The sequence below is a fragment of the Pristiophorus japonicus genome, chromosome 8 (genome assembly GCF_044704955.1).
Source record: "Pristiophorus japonicus isolate sPriJap1 chromosome 8, sPriJap1.hap1, whole genome shotgun sequence".
Classification (NCBI taxonomy): Eukaryota; Metazoa; Chordata; class Chondrichthyes; family Pristiophoridae; genus Pristiophorus; species Pristiophorus japonicus.
The window spans coordinates 176738419-176753659 of record NC_091984.1 but is presented as its reverse complement, the minus strand read 5'-3'; positions in this window follow the sequence as shown (position 1 = coordinate 176753659).

The window sequence follows — 15241 nt, the reverse complement described above, 5'->3', positions numbered from 1 at the left end:
TCATCCTTCTAAACTCCAGTGAATAAAGGCCCAATTAAACACAGGCCACGAGTTGGTGAACAATGTGTCTGTATTGAATCATGCAGCAGGGCAAGGGACAGAACGTGCAAACAAGTGAATCCACAAAGTGTACATTATTTCCAAAACCAGGCAAGTGAAACAACAGCAACAATTTTATCATCATCATAGGCAGTCCCGCGAAATCGAGGAAGACTTGCTTCCACTCTAAAAGTGAGTTCTCAGGTGACTGAACAGTCCAATACGTTAATTACAGTCTCTGTCACAGGTGGGACAGGCAGTCGTTGAAGGAAAGGGTGGGTGGGACTGGTTTGCCGCATGTTCCTTTCGCTGCCTGCGCTTGATTTCTGCATGCTCCCGGTGGCGAGACTCGAGGTGCTCAGCGCCCTCCCAGATGCCCTTCCTCCACTTAGGGCGATCTTTGGCCAGGGACATACTGGCAGAATGCTCCTCCACAAAGGTGGTGATGCTGGCAGCTATCCCAGCCATGGTCTGCAGCACATCTCGACCTATCTCGACACTCGTCCTCGACAGCTGGATCATTTCCTGAATTGTTGAGAGCCGTCTTGCATCCTCATCGACTTGTTGCATCATCCTGGGCGCTTGCAGCTTGATGGAGTTTCCGGCACGGCCTCTGCGCCTCCCAGCACTTGTTCCTGCTTCATCTGATTCGAATTCTCAGAAGTTGGACCCCGACACCGATGTTGACCAGACAGGTGGCACACCTGTCAGGAGGCTGGAGTTCTCCTCTTGCAGCTCCTTGAGCTCAAGTGGTTCGAAAACTGGCACTTCTCCCTCCTCTCCCTCCTGGTCTTCGTGACTCTGGGTGGCGGAGGTGGGTGCGGTGGATATGGGTGATCTGGCAGGGAGGGTGGAAGAAGGAGCTGGTGTGTTGGGCTGCTGATGGCGTCGAGATGAAAGGCGTTGGTGTCACACTCGGCCTTTGTGTGTCAGAGGTGGATGGGGTGCATTGATTGTTGCTGTCCGATTTAACATCTGCAAGTAGAGGACAATATTTAAGTGTATAGCGGGGGATGGGGTTTGTCATGCTGACATGTGTACCGTCACATTTTACATTTTTACTTCAAGTACTTCCATCGCTACATGAGCACACCATTAGTGGGTGACACACATGACATGAGCATGACACAGACCGGAGATGCGGATACGCTTACCATGCTCTAGCATGGGATCGGCACCACCCTGTGTGGTGGCACGGGTTGGTCATCCACCATAGCCACGGCACGCTCCTCTAGGCTGGTCATCATCATCATCATCATGGCAGTCCCTTGGAATCGAGGAAGACTTGCTTCCACTCTTAACATGATTTCTTAGGTGGCTGTACAGTCCAAAACGAGAACCACAGTCTCTGTCACAAGTGGGTCAGATAGTCGTTGAGGGAAGGGGTGGGTGGGACTGGTTTGCCGCACGCTCCTTCCGCTGCCTGCGTTTGATTTCTGCATGCTCTCAGCGATGAAACTCGAGGTGCTGGCCACCTCGACGACATCTGCTCGGTCCCCTCCCGTGCCACTCCGTTTTGATACATTGGATGCTCTTTTGTTCTGCAGAAATAAAAGTTGCAGCCTTTACCCATTTTGCTCAAGCAACACACACACATACACTCACAGACACACACACAGACACACAGACACACACATACACACACACACTCAGACACACACACACACACACACATACACACAGGCACACACACACACAGACACACGGACATACACAGACACACACACACGGATACACACAGACAGACAGACAGACACACACACACATACACACACTCACACACAACCACACACACACACATAACACACAGACACAACGGGCACATAACCTTTTGGAATAATACGGGAGTGCAACAGTACATGTTTACTTACTCTTGCTGACGCAACAATATCGTTCCATCGTTTCCGACATTGGTCTCCATCCCGCACACTGAGAACACGGCCTCCCCAATCTCCCGCCAAGTAGGAGGCCATGTTCTCAGTGTGCGGGATGAAGGTGATGGAGTGATGGAGGCTTGCCATGACCATCCTGGGTGAGGTCTTTACACCGACGCTCCACCTCAGATACAAGCTCCTCCAGCTCGTCATCATTAAACCAGGGAGCTCTGGGCCTACCTCCATTAGACTTCTTGGAAGCTGTTTTGGACTCATGACAGCTTTCTTAGATGGATGGCTGATGATGATCTCATTTTTCTCTCTCTAAATCTGACCCATCTCCAACTGGCGGTGCAAGTGAGTGCACAGCTTTTATGAGTATGCGCAGTGGTGCCGTGGCCTCAATCGGGGGAAAAGTGATGTCATTGCCCAGAGGAAACTATGGAAAAAAAATTGTAAACCTCACGCATACACGGTGCATGGCCTCCGATGTTTGCCGAGTGGAGAGGCCCGCACCTAGCGCCCACTGCTGCCGCCACTCGCTCACGACCTCCGAATCCCGCTCCCGCTGCCACCAACGAAACTCCTGCCCGACTGGCTCCAGCAGCAGCGGGCGGCAAAAACTCACGTTCTGCGCGGGGACCACTGAGAAATGGGCGGAACTTAGCTCCCACCAAGTTCAGGGCCTATGTGTTTAGACTGTGTTTATGTGTGGACTGTGTTTGTGGCTGGACTGTGTGTGGCATGTGTCTAGGTTGTGTATTTGTGTGTGTAACTTGTGCATGGAGTGCAGTTTATGTGGTCTGTGGAGTGTGTGTTTGTACTTGGGCTGTGTATATGTGGAGTGTTTATGTGTTTAAGCTATGGAGTGTATTTGTATCTGTGTTTGTGTATGTGGAATGTATATGGAATGTGTTTGTAGGTGCGTGTTTAGGCTGTGTGTCTGGTGTCTGTTGGTGATATGTGTGTGTGTGTGTGTGTGTATGTTTGGATTGTGTGTGGAATGTGCATACGATGCTACGTGTGTGTGTGAGCATGGGTGGCTGTTTACAGGGCATGTGTGTAAATGCACAAAGTGTGGTAAATAGGTCGTTATTGCCATGACATTATATTCCCATGTGGCTATTTGTTCCTGCAGCTCACCAGCCTTATTTACTGCGCTTCGTGCAGTTACACACATGCACTGTAAACCGATCTTAAACCGAACGAGGAGACGGTTCAGATAGTATCGAGGTACATCCCCACACGGGGGAAGGGTAGGACAAAGTCAGAGTATGAGAATAGACTGGCACCTAACATAAAAGGGAATCCAAAAGTTTTCTATCGGCATATAATGGGTAGTAAGAGGAGGGGTGGGGTCCATTATGGATCAAAATCGAGACCTACGCATGGGGCAGAGGGCATGGTTGAGGTACTAAATGAGTACTATGCATCTGTATTCACCAAGGAAGAAGATGCTGCCAAAGTCATAGAGAAAGCGGGGAGAGAGTTGAGATACTGGATGGGCTAAAAATTGATAAAGGGGAGGTACTAGAAAGACTGGCTGTACTTAAAGTAGATAAATCACCAGGACTGGATGGGATGCATCCTAGGATGCTCAAGGAAGTAAATGTGGAAATCTCGGAGGTATTGGCCATAATTTTCCAATCCTCCTTGGATACCAGGGTAGTGACAGAGGACAGGAGAATTGCAATGGTTACACACTTGTTCAAAAAAGTGTGTAAGGATAAACCCAGCAACTATAGGCCAGTCAGCTTAACCTCGCTCGTGGAGAAACTTTTAGAACGATAATGCGGGACAAAATTAATAGTCACTTGGATAAGTGTGTATTAATTAAGGGAGCCCAACACATATTTGTTAAAGGCAAATCGTGTTTAACTAACTTGATTGAGTTTTTTGATGAGGTAACAGAGGGTTGATGAGGGCAACACATGGTGTATATGGACTTCCAAAAGGCATTTGATCAAGTGGACCATAATAGGCGTAGCAGCAAAGATGAAGCCCATGGAATAAGAGGGACAGTGGCAACATGGATACAAAATTAGCCAAGTGACAGGAAGCAGAGTAGTGGTGAACGGTTGCCTTTCAGACTGGAGGAAGGTACACAGTGGTGGTCTTCAGGGGTCGGTACTAGGACCATTGCTTTTCTTGATCTATATTAATGACTTGTGCTTGGGTGTACAGGGCACAATTTCAAAATTTGAAGATGCCACAAAACTTGGAAATATAGTGAACAGTGAGGAGGATAGTGATAGACTTCAAGAGGACAGAGACAGGCTGGTGGAATGGGCGGACACGTGGCAGATGAAATTCAACACAGCAACGTGCAAAGTGATACATTTTGGTAGGAAGAACGAGGAGAGGTAATATAAACTAAAGGGTACAATTCTAAAGAGGGTACTGGAACAGAGTAACCTGGGGGTATATGTGCACAAATCATTGAAAATGGCCAGGCAGGTTGAGAACATGGTTAAAAAAGCTTACGGGATCCTGGGCTTCATAAATAGAGGCATAGAGTACAAAAGCAAGGAAGTTTTGATGAACCTTTATAAAAAAAAAAGTTTGGCATCAACTGGAGTATTGTGTCCAATTCTGGGCACCGCACTTTAGGAAGGATGTGAAGGCTTTAAGAGGGTGCAGAAAAGATTTACAAGAATGGTTCCAGGGATAAGGGATTTCAGTTACGTGAATAGACTGGAGAAGCTGGGATTGTTTTCCTTAGAGAAGAGAAGGTGGAGAGGAGATGTGATAGAGCTGTTCAAAATCATGGAGGGTCGAGACATAGTAGTTAGAGAGAAACTGTTCCCATTGGCGGAAGGGTCGAAAACCAGAGGACGCGGATTTAAGGTGATTGCAGAAGAACCAAAGGTGACACGCGGGAAAACCTTTTTACGCAGCGAGCGGTTATGATCTGGAATTCACTGCTTGAGAGAATGGAAGATGCAGATTCAATCGTGGCTTTCAAAATTGGAATTGGATAAATACCTGAAGGAAAAAAAAAATGCAGGTCTACGGAGAAAGGGCGGGGGAATGTGACTAGCTAAAGTGCTCTTGCAGAGAGCTGGCATGGGCTTGACGGGCCGAATGGCCTCCTATTGTACTGTAATGATTCTATGATTCTATGGCATGCAATCTTGAGTGTGTGTATGTTTGTGCATGAACATCTGCCTATGTACTGTTTGCGTGCAGGTGGGTGAATGTTTGGATTGTGGGTGTTTATGTGTGCAGTATGTGTTTAGACTGTGTTTATGTGTAGACTGTGTTTATAAGTGGACTGTGTTTATGCGTGGCATGTGTTTGTGGATGAAATGTGTGTGTGGGGTGTCTTTAGGATGTGTGTTTCTGTGTTGGAGTGCGGTGTATGTGTATGTGGACTGGAGTGTGTGTTTGTGCTTGGGCTGTGTATATGTGGAGTGTTTGTGTGTTTAAGCTGTGGAGCGTATTTGTAACTGTGTTTGTGTGTGTGGAGTGTACATGGAATGTGTTTGTAAATGTGCATGTTTGGGCTGTGTGTATGTGTGTGTGTGTGTGTGTGTTTGGGCTGTGTGTGTGTTTTTGGGTTGTGTGTGTGTGTGTTTGGGCTGTGTGTGGTGTGTGTGTTTGTGGGTGTGTGTGTGTGTCTGTGGTGTGTGTGTTTGTGGGTGTGTGGTGTGTGTGTTTGGGCTGTATGTGTGTGTGTTTGGGCTGTGTGTGTGTGTTTGGGCTGTATGTGTGTGTTTGGGCTGTGTGTGTGCATGTTTGGGCTGTGTGTGTGTGTGTTTGGGCTGTATGTGTGTGTGTGTGAGTGTGTGTTTGTGGGTGTGTGGTGTGTGTGAGTGTGTGTTTGGGCTGTGTGTGTGAGTATGTGAGTGTGTTTGGGCTGTGTGTGAGTGTGTGTGTTTGTGGGTGTGTGTATTTGGGCTGTGTGTGAATGTGTGTTTGTGGGTGTGTGGTGTGTGTGAGTGTGAGTTTGGGTTGTATGTGTGAGTGTGTGTGTGTGTTTGTGGGTGTGTGGTGTGTGTTGTGTGTGAGTGTGTGTTTGGGCTTTATGTGTGAGTGTGTGTTTGGGCTGTGTGTGTGAGTATGTGTGTGTGTTTGGGCTGTGTGTGTGAGTATGTGTGTGTGTTTGGGCTGTGTGTGTGAGTACGTGTGTGTGTTTAGGCTGTGTATGTGAGTGTGTGTGTGTGTGTTTGTGGTGTCTGTCGGTGATATGTATGTTTGTGGCTGTGTGTCTATATTTGGAGTGCGTGTGAAATGTCTATGTGTGTGGCTGCGTGTTTGGCTATGTACGTAAGACAGGTACGCAGAGAGACAATGTTCTATTCCCCAGCACTGCTGTGAATTCCCCTTCATGACCAGCAAAAATCAAAATCTGAACAATTTTTCCGAAACAAGGATTATGTAACCAACTGCCGTGTAATAAAGAACTCTGTTAATCCATCTGGTAACGTTCCAGGAATGGTCGATGATTCAGCCACTGTTGTGTTCTATCAATCAACAGCATCCAGGATATTGGGCAATGAATGGTGGGAGGACTGTGGTTGTTATTAGTTCATGGGATAAGGAATCATCACATTTCTCCCAAGAGATGACTGGGCCAAGGCAAGGGGAAGGACGAGTAGATTCAGTGAGGTTCTCATAAAGGTAAAATCCGGTTAAATACAAAACAGTGAGTGAGAGGAAGCTCTCTCAGATATCCATTTGGCTATGTAACATTTCCAGATGTGCCGTGTCTCTCGTGGCAGTGATTCCGTGATGGATTGAAGGTCTAGCAGAGTATGTTCCCCCAATGGACTAAACAAGGTTCAGACATTGAGAAAAACAACTGCCTGAGCCCCGATACATCCCCATCACTTTTCCCTGCAGCCGTTCCACTCGAAGGTAACTGTTGCCTCAACTGCTGAGCTACGGACATTTCGGCAAGTCGGAACGCCACTGACCATCTCAGTTGTCAGGAAGTATTCTCACTGTGACCTCAGACAGCCTGGGTCTGCTTTTCCCCCACTCCCTTCAGGAGAAAGGAACACCAAAATGTTACAACCAGGAATGGTCTCACCTACCAGGGTTACTAATGGACAACAAGGTGGGTGATCAGAAGGAGGGTCAGGGGACTTCCTCCCTAAGTACAAGGCAATAAGATTTCACATGACCCGTCATCAATGCATTTAATCACAATACATCTTCTCTCCTATTTTCTGCCTTCCTCTCCTGAAGGCACTGATTTGGGCCGAGGTCCACCAATTCCATAGGCATTGGCTGCCCTTCTGCAAGAAAGAACTTACATTTACATAGCGCCTTTCACCACCTCAGGACGTCCCAAAATGCTTTACAGCTGATGAATTACTTTTGAACTGTAGTCACTGTAAGAACATAAGAAATAAGAACAGGAGTAGACCATACGGCCCCTCAAGCCTGCTCCGCCATTCAATAAGATCATGGTCAATCTGATGGACTCAGCTCCACTTCTCTGACTGCTCCTCCTTAACCCCTTATCCCCTTATCATTTAAGAAACTGTCTATTTCTGTCTTAAATTTATTCAATGTCCCAGCTTCCACAGCTCTCTGAGGCAGCGAATTCCACAGATTCACAACCCCCTGAGAGAAGAAATTTCTCCTCATCTCTGTTTTAAATGGGCGGCCCCTTATTCTAAGATCATGCCCTCTAGTTCTAGTCTCCCCCATCAATGGAAACATCCTCTCTGCATCCACCTTGTCAAGTCCCCTCATAATCTTATACGTTTCGATAAGATCCCCTCTCATTCTTCTGAATTCCAATGAGTAGAGGCCCAACCTACTCAACCTTTCCTAGTCAACTCCCTCATCTTCGGAATCAACCTAGTGAACCTTCTCTGAACTTCCTCCAAAGCAAGTATATCCTTTCGTAAATATGGAAACCAAAACTGTACGCAGTATTCCAGGTGTGGCCTCATTAATACCCTGTACAACTGTAGCAAGACTTCCCTGCTTTTATACTCCATCCCCTTTACAATAAAGGCCAAGATACCATTGGCCTTCCTGATCACTTGCTGTACCTGCATACTATCCTTTTGCGTTTCATGCACAAGTACCTCCAGGTCCTGCTGTACTGCGGCACTTTGCAATTTTTCTCCATTTAAATAATAACTTGCTCTTTGATTTTTTTTCTGCCAAAGTGCATAACCTCACACTTTCCAACATTATACTCCATCTGCCAAATTTTTGCCCACTCACTTAGCCTGTCTATGTCCTTTTGCAGATTTTTGTATCCTCCTCACACATTGCTTTTCTTCCCATCTTTGTATCATCAGCAAACTTGGCTACGTTACACTCAGTCCCTTCTTCCAAGTCGTTTATATAGATTGTAAATAGTTGGGGTCCCAACACTGATCCCTGCGGCACCCCACTGGTTACTGTTTGCCAACCAGAGACTGAACCATTTATCCCGACTCTCTGTTCTCTGTAGTTAGCCAATCCTCTAACTACGCTAATATATTATCCCCAACCCCATGAACTAATGTAGGAAATGTGTGCACAGCAAGATCCCAAAAATGTGTTAATGACCAGATCACCTGTTTTAGTGATGTTGATTGAGGGTTAAATATTGGCCAGGACACCGGGATAACTCCCCATCTCTTCTTTAAAATAGTGCCATGGGATGTTTTATGTCTGCCTGAGAAGGCAGACAGGACCTCGGTTTAGCATCTTATCTGAATGACGGCACCTCTGACAGTGCAGTGCTCCCTCAGAGATCAGCCTAGATTTTGGGCTCAATTCCTGAGAATGGGACTTGAACCAACAACCTTCTGATTCAGAGGCGAGAGTGCTACCCACTGAGCCACAGCTGACACCTGTAACCGTGAGCCAAGAGAGAGATTGCTGGCAGAGTATTTGACTGTGGTCAGTATCGCCACTGAGTCCAATCCAGTTCTCACCTGAGGTCAAGACTGGTATTTTCCAGTACAGGTCACTGGATAGCAATAGGAATAGGAATCTTTGCTTATGTTTCCCTCCCAAGTCCAGGGATCTGAGGCCAATACTGCTCACTTGGATGGCATCAGGCAGCTTTACATATCCCAGGGCTTGAACCTGGGACATTCCCCAGTCTGTATGTTTTGGTCCATACTGGGCAATGCACTGACCAACAGAGCCATGGGCCAAACCTCTATGAGGTATTCTAAAGGCACCTTAGTCTTCGAACTGCTGGAGATACATGAAAATACCGTGGCCGAGAATTTTCTCAAAGTTGTTCCACTCCACCGTAACTTCCTCAGAAATTTGTTGGCAACATTTAACACGTGCAAAGGCGGTTTTCCCCAATGCAGTTACAGTGGAGAAGTGAGATCAACTCCGAGGAAATTCACAGCCTGTGACACGCAGTAGAATTTTAAAAATGAATATACAAATGGAGATAAATTCCTTTCTTTAAATCTGGTCTTTATAGGAAAGTTCAGGAGCTAGGCTCGGACAGTGGGGAAAGAGATAAACTGTGGAAAAGTCCACTCCAGAGAGGTGATGATGAAGATCCACAAGGAACTGCTGAATTACAGGGTATTCAAACCCTTTTTGGCTGGAAGTCTAGAACAAGGGGTCACAGTCTCAGGATACGGGGCAGGAAATTTGGGACCGAGATGAGGAGAAATGTTTTCACTCAGAGGGTAGTGAACCTGTGGAATTCTCGACCACAGAAGGCTGTGGAGGCCAAGTCACCGAATATATTTAAGAGGGAGATAGATAGATTTCTAGAAACAAAAGACATCAAGGGGTATGGGGAAAAGGCAGGAATATGGTGAGATAGAGGATCAGCCATGATCATATTGAATGGCAGTGCAGACTTGAAGGGCTGAATGGCCTCCTACTGCTCCTATTTTCTATGTTTCTATGTTCCTAAGTGCTTGGGGTTGATCTGGTCTACTGCTTTAACTATTTTAGCTCAAGAATTATAGGTGAGAGAATAAATCATGGGCATCGGAAACCTCCAGTGTTAAATGTACCTTGTGTAAGTGTTTTGGGGCATTTCTCTATGTTAAAGGTACTGTATAAAAGGTGCTGGTGTCGGCCTCCCCCACCAACACCTGGGAGACCCTGGCCAAAGACCGCCCTAAGTGGAGGAAGTGCATCCGGGAGGGCGCTGAGCACCTCGAGTCTCATCGCCGAGTGCATGCAGAAATCAAGCGCAGGCAGCGGAAAGAGCGTGCGGCAAACCAGTCCCACCTACCCTTTCCCTCAATGACTATCTGTCCCACCTGTGACAGGGACTGTGGTTCTCGTATTGGACTGCTCAACCACCAAAGGACTCATTCTAAGAGTGGAAGCAAGTCTTCCTCAATTCCGAGGGACTGCCTATGACGATGATAAAAATATTGGAGATGGAGAAAAAAGGCTGCTAAACTGCGGGGGGGGGGGGTGGTTAGAGGTGGGAGGTCATGTGATGAGACCGCCATGAATACGCCCAACCAGCATTGGAAACCCTTCCAGCGAGCCCTGCTGAAGAGTGTGCGGCCATCGATACTGGATTGAGACAGGACCAGGCTCAACTGTGATGCCTCTGCAGTTGAATAACACGCTATAGAGCTGCAGACATTTTAAAAATGGCTACTTACATGGGGGAGAGTGTGGGGGCAGTTGGGTTTGGCTGGTAGCACCTGTGGCGAGGAGAGGGATTGCGAAACCTTAAAAATACATGGGCCATGTTAATTATACTGAGTCTGCGACAGCAGCAAAGGGTTAGATTTTCTTAAAGCTCTGAAGATGTCACCGGTGTTAAACCCTGTGGTGCTGTGCAGTCGGAGGCAGATTTGCAGTTATGTTCCATTACCCTGACTCTATTCTTGGCAATGATGTCAGTCAGGCTCTGATCTCACAGGAATGACTCATCTCTGGATGAATGCCAGCAGTAGAGAGAACTGAATTATCCAACGTCAGACAGGGGGCCAAAACTGAGACCTGCACACGTACAGACTGCAGCAATTAATTATTATTCTCAGCAAAGCGATCGTGATGTCTCCTCCTCTCTCCCGAGAAAACAGGACCTTTTCTTAAACAAAGCTGAGTCACTTGTTACCCTTGCACCGTCAGGATTGGCCAATCACTGGCTGCCTGGCTGCCTGCGGCAGATCATCTTGCTGTAGTTTCTAATCTAAGAGAAATGAAATCTGACAGAGGCCCTGAAGCCATTGACAGCTGCTGTGATTTACTACAACAAAAATGGAAGAATAGTGCACACACTTCGCCTGACATTCTACACAGGGGAGTTTTGGTAAATAGAATTGGAGTGCTCTTCCTAAAGTGTACGTTTACATGTTAGTTATTGGTGTCTCTGTGATATAGGGCCGACACTCCGATTCACAGGTCCAAATCATTAAATGTGGCAACGGAGGTTAACAGGGCCTTGACAGTTCAAACAAAGCACTGGGGTCAATTTCTAGAGGGGTTGAATTTAAAAGCAGTGAAGTTCTGTTCGACTTGGTTAGACCATAACTTGGTTAGACTGTATGCTGTACAGTTCTGGGCTCCGTGTTACAAAAAGGATAGAGGTACTGGAGAAAGCGCAAAAAAGGTTTACAAGGATGTTACCAGGACGGAGAGGTTATATCCATCAGGAAAGGTTGGACAGGCTGGGGCTCTTCTCTCTAGAAAAGTAAAGGCTGAGGGGGCACATGATAGAGGTCTTTAAAATGATAAAAGCGTTCGATAGGGTAGATGTAGAGAACATGATTCCACATGTGAGGGACTCCAAAACTAGGGGTCATGTGTAAGATAGTCATTAATACCCAATAGAGAATTCAGGAGAAACATCCTTTCCCAGAGAGTGGTTATAATGTGGAACTTGCGACCACATGGAGTCGTTGAGGTGAATAGTATGGAGGCATTTAAGGGGAAGCTAAATGAGTAGATGAGGGAGAACGGAATAGAGGGTTATGCTGATAGGGTGCGATGAAGTATAGTGGGAGGAGGCTCGAGTGGAGCATATAATCTGACATGGACCTGTTGGCCTGAATGGCCTTTTTCTCTGCTGTTAGTTCTACGTAAGCCCTAACGCAGGGCTGTCCAAACTGTAGCCAAGTGCCAAACCATATGTGGCACACAGGCCTAGACAGTCCAGTTGATAGGGCCCAGGCAACTCAGTTCCATTTCTGCTTTTATTTCTTACTCACTGGTTTGTCCTGTTGGAATTCCATGAACCTGGAGATTTGGAAACGGCTGTCCTTAGTGTTTCTGGATAAATCCTAAATCAGAATATCCAGATGTGTTTAGTATCTGTCAGCTTCAAATATACGTTACCGGGCAACTTGATTTAAATATTACCTGTGAGGCCCGAGGTACACATTGAGTGGCTCATGAAAGCAAAAAGTTTGAACATTGCTGGCCCTAATCACTCGGTGAAATAAACCTGAATCTTTCCCAGGATTACTCCTTGCTGGTGGGGGGGGGGGTTATGGATCCATTTACTCAATTTGTGCACACATCTGAGTGGGGTGTGGGAGGGTGCTGGGGGGTATGATTCCATTGGTGGTGGTCACTGGACAGTACCACGGCCACTCTTCATGGGCTAGTCGAGATGGTAAGCGGGCTATTCAAGCTGGGTAACTGTAGACGAGTCCTGTCTAACATGTCTTTAAGCTAAGTCAGGGGTCAGAGGGCAATTCAGGACTGCATAGGCAACTGAAGGATTCCTCCGGGCAGATTCAAGTAAACTTCCAGGAAATTGCAGAGCTTTTAAATGGCTCCTTGGCATCCCTTCAGTAGAACATGTTCAGTACTGCAATGTGCAATTGACTCTAAAGTTGTAAGGTGGATTCGGATATAATTCTGGAGAGAATAAGAGTTCTCAAAACAGAGTGGGCTGCTGCTCCTGACTGCATTCACCCGAGGGTGCTGAAAGGAATAGGAGCCGCAATCAGGGAGCTCCTCGCTCATATACTTAACAGCTCGCAAGGGTCAGGGATCACTCGTCACAATCTTTATTCATGATCTGGATGGAGGTGTTGGGGGAAAATGTCTACAAGTTCTTAGGGCCCTTAGAAAATAATAGGATTGGGCAGAGTCAACAGGGATTTATGAAAGGGAAATCATGTTTGATGAGTTTTTTGAGGTTGCAACAAGCAGAATAGATAAGGGAGAACCAGTGGATATGATGTATTTGGATTTTCAGAAGGCATTTGATAAGGTGCCACACAAGAGGTTATTGAACAAAATTAGGGGTCATGGTATTGCGGGTGATATACCAGCGTGGATTGAGGGTTGGTTAACGGACAGAAAACAGAGAGTAGGAATAAATGGGTCATTTTCAGGTTGGCAGGCTGTGACTAGTGGGGTGCTGCAAGGATCGGTGCTTGGGCCCCAGCTATCCACAATATATATCAATGATTTGGATGAGGGCATTAAATGCAATATATTCAAGAATGATGATGAAGCCAGATGGGAATGTAAGTTGTGAGGAGATGCAAAGAGGCTTCAAGGGGATATAGACAGGCTTAGTGAATGGGTAAGAACATGGTAAATGGAATGGAATGTGGAGAAATGTGAAATTATCCACTTTGGTGAGAGTTTGAGAAATGTTGGTGTTCAGAGGGACCTGGGTGAACTTGTACATACATCACTGACAGTTAACATGCAGGTACAGCAAGCAATTACGAAAGCAAATGGAATGTTGGCCTTTATTATGAGGATTTGAGTATAAGAGTAAAGATGTCTTACTGCAATTATATAGAGCCCTGGTGAGACCGCACCTGAAGTATTGTGTACAGTTTTGGTCTCCTTACCTAAAGGTAATATTTTCCATAGAGGGAGTGCAACAAAGGTTCACCAAACAGATTCCTGGGATGGAGGGATTGTCCTTTGAGGAGGGATTGAGTAAACTAGGCCTATATTCTCTAGAGTTTAGAAGAATGAGAGTTGATCTCATTGAAGCATACAAGAATCTTAGAGGGCTGGACAGGGTAGATGTAGGGAGGATGTTTCCCCTGGTTGGGGAGTCTAGAACCAGGGGTCACAGTCTCAGAATAAGCGGTTGTCCATTTAGGACTGAGATGAGGAGCAATTTCTTCACTCACAGGGTGGTGAATCTTTGGAATTCTTTACTCCAGAGGTCTGTGGAGGCTCAGTCATTGAGTATATAGTGTCAGCTGTGGCTTAGTGAGTAGCACTATCGATTCTGAGTCAGAAGGTTGTGGATTCAAGTCCCACTCCAGGGATCTGAGCACAAAAAATCTTGGCTGACTCTCCAGTGCAGTGCTGAGGCAACGTTGTGCTGTCTTTTGGATGAGTGAATGTAAAAGATCCCATGGCACTACTTCAAAGAAGAGTAGGGGAGTTATTCCTGGTGTCCAATATTTATCCCTCAATCAACACTAAAAAAAGATTATCTGGTCATTAACACATTGCTGTTTGTGGGATCTTGCTTTGTGCAAATTGTTGCTGCGTTTCCTACATTACAACAGTGACTACATTCCAAAAGTACTTAATTGGCTGTAAAGCACTTTGGGACGTCAAGTGGTTGTGAAAGGCGCTATAGAAATCCAAGTCTTTTTTTCTTTTTTCTTTATATTTAAGACAGAGATCGATAGATTTTTGGATATTAAGGGAATCAAGGGATATGGGGATTGGGTGGGAAAGTGGAGTTGAGGTCAAAGATCAGTCATGATCTTATTGAATGGCGGAGCAGGCTCAAGAGCCCAAATGGTCTACTCCTGCTCTTATTTCTTATGTTGTTATGTTCGTGGATGATAGAAAGATTTGTGCAAGTGTTAGGACCTTAGATGATAAAAAAAATGACTAAAAACAGATCTAGATACAATAGGGATATGGATGCACGTCATTTAAGATTCAGTACTAAAAGTATAAAGGGAGAGGCTTGAACGTAAGCCTACCTACCTTGTCGGATCTTCATAATTCTTCAAATTAGAGCATTCCTCAGACAGGGCAGGAATTGTCCAATCTGGTTGGTCCGAGTGCATCCCACATTATTTTCTGTGACATCATTGGGATTGCTCCCACTCTGTATAAAACGTTCTGAGATAGCCCAATCTTTTGCGAACTGTCATCATCATCATCATAGGCAGTCCCTCGGAATCGAGGAAGACTTGCTTCCACTCCTGAAGTGAGTTCTTTGCTGGCTGAACAGTCCAATATGAGAGCCACAGACTCTGTCACAGGTGGGACAGATAGTCGTTGAGGATGGGTGGGACAGGTTTGCCGCACGCTCTTTCCGCTACCTGCGCTTGATTTCGGCATGCTCTCAGCGTTGAGACTCGAGGTGCTCTGCGCCCTCCCGGATACACTTCCTCCACTTAGGGCAGTCTTAGGCCAGGGACTCCCAGGTGTCAGTGGGGATGTCGCACTTTATCAGGGAGGCTTTGAGGGTGTCTGTC